General features: G+C 41.2%; 1 long non-coding RNA gene across 7 annotated transcripts in view; it reads right to left on the bottom strand.

Annotated features, from left to right (window-relative positions):
• The window catches only part of LOC307182973, a 459,338-nt gene that overhangs the window by 208,470 nt on the left and 237,175 nt on the right, over positions 1 to 13,693 (bottom strand). For all 7 annotated transcript variants that reach the window (XR_013827313.1, XR_013827314.1, XR_013827315.1 and 4 more), the window contains one exon: positions 688 to 776. This is a non-coding gene — a long non-coding RNA (uncharacterized lncRNA). The remainder of the gene's footprint in view (positions 1 to 687; positions 777 to 13,693) is intronic.

Raw genomic sequence — 13,693 nt, 5'->3', positions numbered from 1 at the left:
CCCAATGAGAAAACTGCTATGTAACCATGTTTAAAATCTGTTCTCTGCTTATGGTCAGAAGATTTAAGATGTTCAAAAGTTAAAGGTAAACTTACTATAAAAATAGAAATTATTTGATAAAATAGTACTTTTTATAACCCCTAAGGATATAACTGCATACACTGATATATAAGGTAGTCTCAAGTTGTAAGTAGCATAAAGGAATATGGTATGTGGGTAACATAGAATAGGATTGTTATGTTATGTTTCCAGATGGGCTCATACATTATCCCATGTCTAACACTTTCACAAAGTGATGGTGTTTCTCACATGCTTTCTGATTTCCCTTTGATAGAAATAGTCTGGCATCTTTTTCCTTCATCACCTCTGTCCACCTATTGAACTTTATGTTATCTTTTCCTCCCACTACTACAAACAATCTCCAAGGGATTTAGCTATTTTTTAAAGGGCCTCTGTGTTTTTCATGGGACTCTATGACTTTCTTTCATTACCTAGTCCTTTTTCTTACCTTCAAGATACTTTCTTTTGTAAAGACTCATCTAGATTGTACTCAGCACAAACAGCCACAGAGAAAACCCTATTCAAGTGAATCTGACCACTAATTGTTGTCGGCATTCTGGATAGCCTTAAGATTGGGATTTGCTAACTGTTGATATGAGTCTGATGAAAATAATAATATGAATTCACCTGATACTGGATTCTTCAAGGATTGATTATTTGGTGGGGTTTCCGTCCTTTTGCTTCTATCCTTTGACCTCTTCCATTGATCAGATGCTCTAGGGGTGGAAAAAGAAGGTGAGATGAAATTCGAGCTGGTTTGTTTTGTTGTTTAACTGCAGCTCTGGTTAGGGAGAAAAAAGAGGTTTTGTTGAAGACAGAAGATGAAATGTAGAAATTATTGGCTCAATTTAAACTAGGGGATTCGCTTTGGAAATTGTTGATTTATGTAACCCGTGCTTCCATTTGCATAGATAATTGAGTTAGCTTTATAAGAGTTTAGAGTTCCCTCACTCACAGATATTTTATTCGTGGGTTACTGCCCTTAAAAATACTTAACCATTAAAGGAAGTCTTCTAAAGGAAATGCAACCTCTGAAATGAGGTTTACAACTATTACATTGAAGATCTGAGAGGCTCAACTTGCCTCCTTCAGTTTAATGATGATGTCATTGCCTTGGTCGCAATCTCTCTTTTGTTCATTTAAATGGCACAGGAACATAAACAGCATTTGCCATGGTGGTTTGCACATTAATAAGCACAACATAAGACCAAATTACAAGGCTGTACTCTTCCTCAAGCTGTTAGCTCACTCTAATATTCTTCCGTGACAGTGACAGATGCCCTGGTACCTATATAACCTCCAGAATAGGAGTTTAATGAATATAGTATTTATACAACTTTGGAAGCCTTGAAATCAGTGAAATTCATTTCTGTGATTCCTTCGAGTGAGAAATTAGCATTTCTGCAAAGACAATAATTTCCTAACATTTTACCTCATATCTTATGGAAAATCTCAGAACTCCCTGTTATTTAAAAAAAAAAAGAAAGAAAGAAAAGAAAAGAAAAGAAAAAAGACAGTCCAAACAGAGAAATGTAAAAGAGAAGAACAAAATAAAAACCACTTTCAATGAACCACAATACTGTACCATCTGATGAATGGGGAAAAGTTTCAGCCCTCTAGGTGCTTTTAATCCCCCACCCTGTCACTGCCGTGTTTGTCAAACAAAGCAACCAACTGTTGAGGTGGAAGCCCTGCTGGGAGTTCCCACAAGTTTGATGATCCAAGTGATGTAACATTGTGAGCCAAAACTGCACTGGCAGAACATTATCATAATAGCCCGACCTCCTGAGTTTTTCCTGATTACCTGGATCTTACCTCCCAAAGGGAAAATGACTTCAAAGACTGAAACTCTTGCCTGAGTTTTTCAAAGATTCAGCAACTTGAAGCTACAGACCCTCCGGCTTGTTTGCAACATGCACAATAATGCCAGAAAATGAGCTGAGTCCCCGTAAGAGTCCAGGAGGATTTGGAGGCAGCTCCCTCACTGCTGGCCTCATCTTCTTACACAGAGCTGCACACTGGTCTCTGTCATTTTAGGTACCAGGAAGAGGAAGGCTACAAATTCCTTTTTATTTCCTTTGCCAGGTGTTTTTACTTCAACATATTTAAAAGGGAGCCTTAGCTTCCAAAGTCCATTTGGAAAGCCAAACAGATTAAAAAGAGTTTCAAAACAGTGCTAGCCCAAATCCCGTTGAATCTTTTAATTAGTCTGACGTTATTTTTAGACTCTCTCTAAGCTCTATAATTGAGCCCTTTGCAGTTGTACAAACAAATAGAAACCTTGTAAGATCTTGAAATTCATGATAGAAGTCAGCTTGGAAAACTCATCATTGAATATTGTAATTTGATTACCATCTTATTCTGATTGGACCCTGGTTTTGCATTTAGATGAGTTTATATTATTCGAAATGCAAAACAGCATGTTATCTGGGGTATTTTGCAAGAACAGACAAGATTAAAAACATCTAATGTTCCATTTTCTAAAAACATTACAAAATGGAAGTGTAGAGCTTTTAAAATTTATTACTTACAGCTTACAATAATTGGACATTAATTAATCCTAAATTACAAGACATTTCTGTGGAAATGCATATTAGATCCTTCTCATCAGTACGTAGCACATTCATTAGTATATTATTTTTGTTTGGGATACTGAAGGCACTAACGATTTCTTACTTCCTAAAGCAGTTGCTGTTACAGAATTGACTGTCCCTCACGTGAGTTTAACACAATAGATCACCAATTACTGATTTGCAACGACTGACCTTGAGTATCCAATTTAAAAAAAAAAAAAAAGCTGCAGCAGAAGCTGAGGCAAGCTGAATTCATGAATTAGCGTCTGTGTCGGCTTGTTCCAAGCTTTGATTTTTGTCAGTTTGTTTTTTTAGATGGCTTGGAAAGAATTTTCTGATTCTGTAACCCTTTATTATTATTCTCAACTGTGGTAAAAGTCTTACATAGAAAATTGTTTTCAATCACAGCAGCCAAAAAAGAAGATTTCTGTTTGGGAAGAGCATCTCTGTATTTGATTGTTTGACTGTCTGAAGTTTCCACTACATCTATTCTCAGACACATGTAGTTACTTATAATCTGTTATGCTGAATTTTTTTTCTCCCTTTGGGAGCTTGCTGACAAAGGCTTGTCAAAACAGGACCTTAGATTTATCAGTGTATTATCCAGGTCTTGGACATAATTTTTAATTATTCAGATATTATATAGAGTGAGCTGTAATCTGTGAATGAAAACTTTATGTGGGATTTAGACTGTGAGACAAAGATATTCTTTCATCTATTTCATATTCCTGAGCTCAAATCCAGGGATAGAGGAACAGGGGTTCCTAGTGGTCTTCAGGAGTAAGAATGATGGAAGAGGGCAGCAATGACAATGTCTACAACAGTGGTGCTGATAGCAGAGAAATGGCATGACTCTACACCTGCCCTTTTGTCAGGCCTGTGCCGGCACTATGTGGATTCAACCTCAGTCCAGCTCTGATGGGCAGTTCTAAGAGTTTTCATGAAATTTTCTACCCTCTGTAAAGTACACACAAGTACCATTGCCATATAATCCATTTGGTGAATTCTGTCAAAGTAATTTTGATTTCTGAGATTCTAAGATTAGTAAAGTCTGCACTTAAACCTTAACTTTCAACCCAGTGGCCACAATGCATGAAACACCAATTTTTTAAACTAGGAAAAGTCAAATTTTCTGAACTAAAGTAAAGCTTAAAATCAAACTGTCCTGGTTGAAAGAAAAGATACTTAAATTTTGAGAGCAAATCTAAATGATCATTCTGCTAAAATAGGGATCATGTACTGGATCTGGACAGATTTTGGCTTGAGGGAGATGCTGTACAGGCCCATATCTTATGGATCTTATTATATGTGAATGAGAGCTGCCAGCTTCATATATGACCCTATATGCCCAACCAACCAAAATGATATAAGAATTAATATATTAGCTGGTATATCAAAGTGTTTCCTATTTTTTTTAATTGGAGCAGAGGAAAATATCCTCTTTTCTCTGCTGGAAAAAGTGAGAATATGTGAACCCAGACTTCCAGTGGCCGTGATTCAAGCATCATAGATAAAGTTGACCAGAGAAAATATAATTGAAGTGAAAGAGAAGTATGGGCCAAGGATAAGGAGCAGTGCTGAGTCAAGTGTTCTGGTTGTCCCAGAGTCACTACTTCTCTTCTCCAGGTTTACTTATTTTTGCCAATAAATCCTCCACTTTAGCCTGAGCTTGTTTGAGTTGTATTTATCTCACTTGCGAGGAAGAATGATCCCCTCTAATACACAGAGTTCACTTCTCCTTTCTCTCCTCTTAGTGGGAAAGGAGTGAAGGAAAGATTGACCATAAGGTATGAGTATTCTCTGAGCTCATCCAGAAGTAGAGGCAGAAGATAAATGTGCTTAAGTATCATCTCACTTGTCGTGTGTCAAATACAAAACTGCTTTTCTGTTTTACAGATTCAGCCACATTCCTGATTTTAATCTCTTACTTATTGGAGGTTTTCCAGAGTATCCACCTAGAACATCTTAGGCTCCTAAAAGGAGACTGAAATGTTCAAACTGAGTACCACATGGCAACGTGGTTAGTTAAATGGGTATCTCGCCTCTTAAAGAACACTTCAAGACTTGGGCACTGATTACACAAGGGGTGCAAAGGCAAAGGGAAGAATCAAAATTCATTACGGGTCTGCATGATTAAGAATGTAGGACAAGAAGCCAAAAATAGGATTTAGGTAAGAAGTACCTGAAAAAGTAATGGAACCAAAATGTGATGCTATCATGAAAGTTTTTGTTACAAAGAATTTAAAAAGAAAGTGATAAACATAGTGCTAAAATGCAAATGTTTAAGTGGAACAGAATTTAGAAAGTTTGGCTTTGACAGTCGTGACATCATTGTGAACTTTCAAAAGAGCTTCTTTAGACATGTGAAGCAGATGAAAGTCAGACCACAACAGACAAACAACAAATAAAAACAGAAGAGAAAAATGGGAAGAGAAAAATAAAAGAGACATAGAGAGAAAGAAAGATCCAGAAAAAGGTCCTAGAGATGATGGGATAGGAAGGAATTCATGAACAATTAGAACAATTAGATGACAAAGAAGGACAAACAGAAAAATAAAGGGAAGTAATAATGGAATAATATTTTGAAAAGGGAAATAGGGAATTAAGGGAGCTTGAGTTGGGTTATCTAAATTTCACAGGTGGGTTAGGTCATCTAATGTGCCTGAGGAGGATGAGTGTGGAGTGTTGGGGAAACTAAAGATCTTAGAACATTTTGGGGACATATGTTGAGACAGAGTCAACAAGAATTGACTGAATACTCTCATCATTGTATGTCTGTGAAGGACCAGTTACTATTTTATAACATATGTTTCTTTAGAAGTAATAAATATGTCTTTAAAACTCTTTCCAGTAACTATTGACAGTCTAGGAACTTGGCCAAGGGAAATGGAAGATAGTGAAATGTAAGAATTCACTAACATGGCTGACCATGGGGTTCAGGTTTGGTAGTGAGGTAAACAGAACAAGAAGGAGGCTAGCATCTTGGAATTAGAGAAACAGCTTGAGGTACTGGAGGTCACCGATTATTTATGTAACTAAAAATAGGTTGAACTTCTACAGTGTCAAGTAGCATGCTCAGGAATTGGGGTAACAATGTTGAACAAGATGGGTTTCCACCCTGGCAGCCATAATTTAGTTAAAGAGATGGCTATGTACAAAGGCAGAGAGATTCAGTAGAAGTGAAGAACTGGGAAATAAGGAAGGAAGGAAATGGTGGTCATAGAGAAGGAGCCCAGAGTTAGATATCTGGGAAAAAAAGCTAAATAGTAAGCAGATTTTAGGTCTCCATTTTAGTTGTATATACAGTATTTGTGTAGCTGGTATACATCAAAAGAGAGTTGGGGGCAGGGATGGAGGGAGGAGGGGCTTTGACTTAGAAACGAACACACTCTTTTTATTGTTGTTCTTGTTGTGACCACAAAAACAATTGGCTCCAAGTCATTTTTGGCATTCTCATTCCTTCTACTCTAAACTGAATTATGATCCAATGTCAATTTCTTAATCCATAAATCTGGCTTGACATTTCATGTGCTTCTAATAGATGGTACTAGAAAAGCTATTTCTGACTTAGGCTCCATAAAGGAAATGAGGAAAATGCAGAGAAGGCTTCAGGCTAATCTGTAAAGTAATTTGAGGCCTATGCCAGGAAACTCTTCCTCAATTCATCTCAGTAGGTGATCTGAAGAACTGTCACTTCTCTGTGACCCATAGAGGTCTGAGACCACATTTGAAGTTCAAATACAACCAACTACATTTCTGTGTCTAGAGAACATAAGTGGAAATTTTTTGAAAGTAAAACAGTTAAACCAGTTGCATGGCATCCTATAGCCAATACTACTCACCCCTCCTCACTGCATCATTTGCACTTTGTTCAGTTTTTAAAAAGCTAAATTCAGCTGTATCAACTTGGATGTGGACAAAACTTAAAGGCAAGCTAAGGCTGCAAACTCAAATATCTGTGAGGGTCAACCAGTTGGTAGAAGCGAGTGGAGCAGATAAAGCAAAAGCCGTATGATGAACCCTGTCAGCCCCCATGTTCAACTGATGTTAGGCGGGGTGAGGACTGCAGCAAACTGGGTAAGTCTCTGGGCAGCTGCCAGTCAGTTATAGCTTATTGTTCCCAGGGGAAATGTCAGCCCAGTGTTGCCAGATCTTCCAATTTTTTCCAGAGAGCCCAGAAACCAGAATTTTTATTTGTAAACTACTGATTTAAAAAGTTGGCTCCAAATTCAAATAAAAGGAAACTATAGGCTGAACAAAACCTACCTGTCAGCCACATTGAATGTGTCAGTGGTCAGTTTGTATTCTCTGCTTTAAAATTCAATTCTCACGTGGATGTTCGGATATTGCACGGCCATGGCCTAAAATCCTGATGTGCCCCCTCAGGTTACCTCAACCAATCTTGGATGAGCTACATGGGAGGTAGCCAGAGGCAAGGGACAATTTGTTTTTTTTTAATGTTGCTTTTAAGGCTCTTCTATTTAAGAAAAGATCTCAGTGCTGTGTATATAGGCTCTTGAGATGCATAGATCAATCGTAGAATGGCTCTGTTCCAAACATGTAACAAAGACAGGTAATTTCTGTATTCATCGCCACCTCTCTGGAATTGTTTTCTCCTGTTGCCTTGGTTTCCATTCTGAAAATCAGAAGCATTGAACACCTCCCTCCTATTTATCTTCAGGGAGGGGGTGGAAACAAACTCTTCTGCAAAGGAAGTCACTACAAAGTTCAGTCCACTAATGTTCTTATACTAAGAGTTAACTTAGCCCCTGGCCTCCAGGAGATAATAAAAACATGGGCTCCTTAAGCCTGATCATCCTTCAAGTTCTTCTAGTTCAGCCTCCTCATTTCTTAGATAAACAGAATTGAGGGGTGAAAAGTCTTAGCTGGTGGGTTACCAGATATCAATTCCACAGACTCTCATATGTTATAAAATTAATGCTCCAAAGCCTTCTGAAATCATCTGCTCCTTAGGTAGAGTAGCACTTGGACCAGAACTCATTTCTTCTAAGTCACAGCCTGACGGTCTTTCTATAGTATTCACGGACCACCCACGGGCTTCTCAGCCTAGTCTAAGAAGCTGCAAATAATGGGTTGCATATCAGTTGCAAATAATAGGAAAGATAAACTCAAAAAGGCTTTAAAAACAGAAGCAGTTTTTTTGGTTCTTTAATATGAAAATATCAGAGGTAGGGTGGACTTCAAACACAATTTGATCAAGCTCTAGCTCCATTTCCTCCATCATGATGTTCATGATCAAAATCAACATCATCTTTATCACTATCATAACAAATAGTTATGTTTATATGTGCCAACCACTATTCTAAGTACTTTATAAATATTTACTCATATACTTTTCACCATACTCCCATGAGATGGGTACTGTTATAATCAAACTTAATGCTTGAGAAAATTAAGGCACTAAGAGTTTAAAGACCTGCCCCAAGTTTGCATTGTAGGGCCAGGATACGAGTTCAGGCTACTGGTTCCTCAGCCCTTGCTCTTAACCTCTGTACAAAGATTCAGATTGAACTGGTCAAGGATAGTCCGTAGGGATCCGTGTTTTTAAAAATATCTCCCAGGTAGATTGTGATGTGCATCCAGGGTTGAAAACTAGTGCTGTTACACAGTGGGTTAAGGGGTGGAATTGATGTTGAGGAGAGTATCCCAAGGTCCACTGCAAGGAACACCATGTTGGAATTTAGGCCTAACTTCAGCTCAGTGATGCTTACGTCCCAGTGGAGAAGAGGAGTAAACGCTATCCACTGATGGAAGAAACTTCCGGATGGAACTGCTGAGCACTGCTGAACACAGTGACTGGCCCTGCAGGGATCCTTTGCCTAAAGGGCTCAAATATCACAGCCACAGTATGTTTTCAGGGCGTCCATTACCTGGGTATTACAATTTTTGTATGATGGCAGTCAGATACTGATTATAATTAGGAAAGAGAGAAGAAATTCCTGAAGAAATTCCTGGGGACATGTGCTTCACTATAGATCCCCTGCCTCTAACTCTCGATGCAGAAATCTTTGCAAGAGTACTTCCGTGGATCTCAATGACAACAATTAAGCTTGAAGAGCATGAGAAGACATTTTAATCAGAAGCTAATTAAGAACAATGGGGGCATATGTATCGTTGATGTGTCTCAAGTACTTGGACTGATCTGGAAATTATTCCATTAATATATGAATGTAAACAGACACCAGCATTTTCTCAGGATGAAGCAACTGCACTTTGAAGTTTCCACCTCCAAATCTGGCTTTTACTTATTAGATGACAAGTAAAAAATGAGCAACATTTACCTTCCTGGGGAAGATGTCAGGTGCTGGTTCCACGTTTTTTTGGGTAGGACAGTATCAGGTGTAATAAATGAAGCAATGGGTGTCCAGAAACCAGAGTGTTATTCATATTTAACTAAGTGTTGCTCCATTATAAAATAAGACTAAAAAGATATCTGGCCATAAACACAAAGGGATAGGTTCTGTGAGTAATAAAAATAACAAAAAAACAAAAAATGAAAAAGCCAAAGTAACAATCGTAGTATTATGTGTAGTTTTTACCTTCTGTTAGTGTCGGACACGCTACAAACACAATATGGTGTTTTCAGGGTGGGGGAAGTTCTTCTCTTCTCTTAGTCTCTGATTAAATCAAGCAATAGGTCCACACTTTCTCCCCTTACCAACACAAGTGGGATGTTTTCTTCTGAATTAGTTTGGGATTTTTTAGTCCATGCTCTCTCAGGAATCATGCTTGCTGATCCATGGTGCTTTGCTTTGTGGTCCCACTTTCCCTGGTCATGCCTCCCAAAGAGACTGTCCAGGGAATTTCATTCTAACCTTGTTTACACTGCTGGTAACAGATAAGAGAGATCCTCATTACTTAAGGAGTGAATTTTTCAAATGGAGAACTCTACCATATGACTCCCGACTGGCTTCCCAGAATTTTCTTCCAGTCCCTTCTCAAATGAGCATTGAAGAATGTGTCAGGCAATCTGGGTTGTAATCTCAGCAATGCCAATGTCTACCACTACGAGTTATTTAAACTCCTCTGAGCTTCAGCTTTCTTGCTTCACAAAATGAAATATAGATGAGGTGATTTTAGCATCTTTCAAAATTAAAGTTGTTTGGATGCTATGTATTTTTCCTTCTGGCTTGCCTGTCTCCTCTTCAGTCCCTGACTGTCATACACATTTTGGTTTCCATGTTTTACCAGGTCTTTTTGCTCAGGTAGTAACTTTTCTCATATTCCTTGATGTATTAATGTTCCACACATTCTTTAAAGTTCTTCTCAAGTCCCAATTCCTTCAATAAACTTTCCCAATCTGTGTGTGTGTGTGCGTGCGTGCACGTGTGCACGTGTGCGTGTAAGGTCAGGTGGGCAGGGCAGATACGTGTTGGGCCACGTGCCAGGTTTATAAAGATGAATGAGACAGACTTGATTCTGTCTTTCGTTGAATTTAATTGCATGACAATAGCTAACATATTTTGAGATGACAGCGTCACTGGCAAATCCCACTAAAATTCTTGGGAAATAAAAATAGAATCCGGGTAATCAAATAAAATCTAACTTTTCCTTCCTTTGTGCTCAGTCTAGGTTCACTTGCTCATAGGGTACCACGTGCAGAGGCCTTGCACCTGGCACTTCAGACCAGAATTTCTAGTGTGAAATGGCTGCACCCAACACTTCCGCTCACAGACCATGTGCAGAAGCGTTGCGCGTGACACCTCAATTCAAGATAGCAGTGGCAGACTGTGTGCAGAGATGCTGCTCTCGGCACTTCAATTTGGAGCTCTGTGAGCAGCACAGCTGTGCCTGGCCAGCAAGAACTCTGCCCCCTCCCCACTGACAAGAAGCCTAAAAAGCAGTCCTGCCGACAGCCTTTTGGGGAGAGTGTTTACTCTAGAGCACAAGCTTGCACGTCTCTATTCTGTGGCCAAAGAATAAAGCTTCCCTTTGCTTCTGAATTGAATACGGTCTCGTTCTATTGGCTTGAATGACACTAGGCAGAAGGACCCTTGTTAGGGACTGACTCAGGAGGGTTGGTAAAAAAATTGCTGGTGACCCAGATGGGATAGAGCATGGCCTTTTCCACCTGCACGCACCCACTAGGCTCTGGACTCACCCCAGCTTCAGATGGAGGATGGCAGAGGCTCTGGGAAGTTTGCATGAGGATGATTGACTCTAGTCTTTGACTTCACTCAGATGCAGTAGAAGGGCAGCAGCCTTTGGACAAATTCAGAGCAACTCGTCCCAGGAACCTGATACCCAGGTATGGTACACACACAGCATAGCCTGCAGAGCAATCTGGACTGCATCCCCTTGAATGGATCATATTGTGGCATCATTGGGGATCAGAGACTGAAACTCACGTGTGCCTGCCTGCTGCATCTGGCTGGCTTTCCCAAGGTGCCAGATGCTGGGGACGGTCGGGACCTGTGGACAAGAGGGAGCTGCAGCAGTCTTGCCCACTGTCTCACCAGTAGTGCTGTCCTCTTGACCCCTGTACAAGCCAGTAGTGGCCACACCAGGGCTTTCTGCCCTCCTCACCAATGTCCAGGCGTCAACAGTAGCACTCTCCATGGTCCCTTTCAAGTTGGTAAAGGAAAGTGGTCAACCCTGTGAGCCAAGAGGCGAGATAGGGAAAAGGTCCAGGTAATGAGGACTGCCTGACAAAAGAAAATGAGGACGCGCAGTCTGAGTTCAGGGAAAGGCATGAGGGATGCCTGAGCGCGAAAGGGTCTCAAGGTAGGTAGGCAACCGGTAACGTGACCTCTTCTGGTCAGCGCTAGTTTCTCTGAAGTGGGATGGGGAGCCTGCGAGCCACTCATAAGATCAGAAACCCCATTATTGGGAAGCCCCATGAGCTACTGGCAAGAACAGGAAACACCCACCACCCAACCTCTCCTCCCCACTCTGCTTGTGAGGAGAACCTTGGGTGATGCTTTACTGACCGAGGTTCCATGGGCTCTCCTTCCAGGATCAGCACAGAACGCCAGCCGCCCCAGCGATCTATTGAGTACCCCATGGGAATCCCTTTGATTTTAGCTTTCATCTGGTGGGAAGTGTGAAAACTCCTTTTCAGCTGAAAGGAGGAAGGAGAAGACCCCTACCTCAGACAGATATGACACTCCCGAACAGACCAAATTGGTCAGGAATTAATGTGGCTAAGCTGCTCTGTCCCAGATGTGGTCCTGTCTAACCTCCTGTGGGACATTCTGACTAGGGAAGGACTAACACTCTCAAGCACAGGCCATCACAGATTCAAGGTGAACCCCAGTTATATCAGAGTCCACACCAAAATAGATGCCTCCTGTTTTGGTCTTTTGAGGAATGCATTAACAGTTTGGTGCTGTTTCCAAATTTCCTGAACCAGAAATCTTATTTGGGTCAAATCTTGTGGCACTTGCGTGCCAAGAAATCACTCTAACCAATGCCCCTTGATAGCTGGAAACAAAACCATAACAGAACATCTAAGGGACAGAGAAACAAATGTCCACCATACTGAAGGACTGACCAACCATTAGGGTGCATCCTGCACAAATGGAAGTTTTTCGATTATCACCCCCTGACCCCCAAACATTTTAATCTTCTATGTAATACAGTCTGGCCCCAACACTGGCTAGGAGATGAGGAAAGTTGGCCCATCAACGGGTCTCTAAATTACAACACCATCTTATAACTGGACCTGCTACGCCAGAGACAAAAAAATGGGATGAAATTCCCTATGTCTAGTTTGTTATGGCCTTATATCAGAACAAAGACCTTCAAAAGGGATGTGGGCTCTCTTCCACTGAGGAAATACCAAAGGAGACTAAGAGCTCTCTACCAGTCCTTGACCCTCCCCTGAGGACCTTCTTGATCTATTCCTTAACCCTCCTCCTACCGCTCCTGCCCGACCCTCTTCCTTCATATGTCCCGATTTGGGCCCCAGGCCCCAGGGGTTCCCTCCATATAAGCCCCTTCCGCCAGAACCCAATCTGGCAAGTACACAAAGTGGGACTAATTACCAGCCAGGGCCCACAACCCTCTAGGAAAAACACTCCCTTTGAGGCAGGTCCCTGATGGAGAAGGAGGGCTCACCCGTATATATATTCCATTTACCACTTCTGATCTGTATAACTGGAAAAGTCACAGTAAGGGGCTGAGGGAAGATCCAGAGGTGTTCCTGAATCTGATTAGGGGAATCTTTCAGATCCATGACCCCACCTGGGCTGACATCTAGAGCCTCCTCAGTGTATTCCTAATGAGGAAAGAAAAGGCTACGGTCTTTTCAAAATCCTAAGATGAAGCAGACAAAGAGAACAGAAACAATGCAGGTCATGCTATTTTTCAGACTGGGAAATCAGGAGGTCCCAGACAACAAACCCAACTGGGACCACTGAGACAACGGAGAAGGGGGTGAAAGACAGAGGCTAACCCATTATAAAAAATATGATCCTGAGATCCTAAAAGGAATAAGAGAAAGGAACTGGAATAAGATAAAGGAAATCAATCAGCAGTCAACAGAAAGCCTTCGGCATTCCTAGAGTGCCTCAGGGAATGCCTTTGAATCTATACTTAACACTGACCCTGAGTTCTGGGAAGGGAATGTAATCCTGAGGTCATATTTTATTTCACAAAGCGCCCCCGACATCAGGCATAAACTTCAGAAACTGGAAACAGAACCAGATACCCCTTACCTCTTTCCTAGCCGAGGTTGCTTACCGGGTGTTTAATAACCAAGATATACAGGAAGTCAAGAGAATAAAAAGGTCTGGAAGCCAGCCCACCAATGGACTGTTGCCCTCTCACGTCAACTGGTTGGCATGGGAATCTGGACTAACCGCCCACGGAGACTCTCGATGCCGGTGTATGGCCCCCAGCCCCCATCGAGGGATAGCAAGTCAAGGAAACTGGGAGCCAATCAGCACACCATGTGTAAACGAGAGGGACACTGGAAGAGAGAATGCCTTTGCCACCCCCAAAGGGGGATGGAACTGGCAAATCCTGGCCACCACCCTTGAAGGCAGATGGTCCAAACAGATGAAGAATGAAGGGGCCAGGGGGCTCCTAACCTGGCA

This window comes from Stenella coeruleoalba (genome assembly GCF_951394435.1).
Source record: "Stenella coeruleoalba genome assembly, chromosome: 2".
Classification (NCBI taxonomy): Eukaryota; Metazoa; Chordata; class Mammalia; order Artiodactyla; family Delphinidae; genus Stenella; species Stenella coeruleoalba.
The sequence above is the reverse complement of the archived record's forward strand: the minus strand, read 5'-3'. Positions and strand labels throughout refer to the sequence as shown.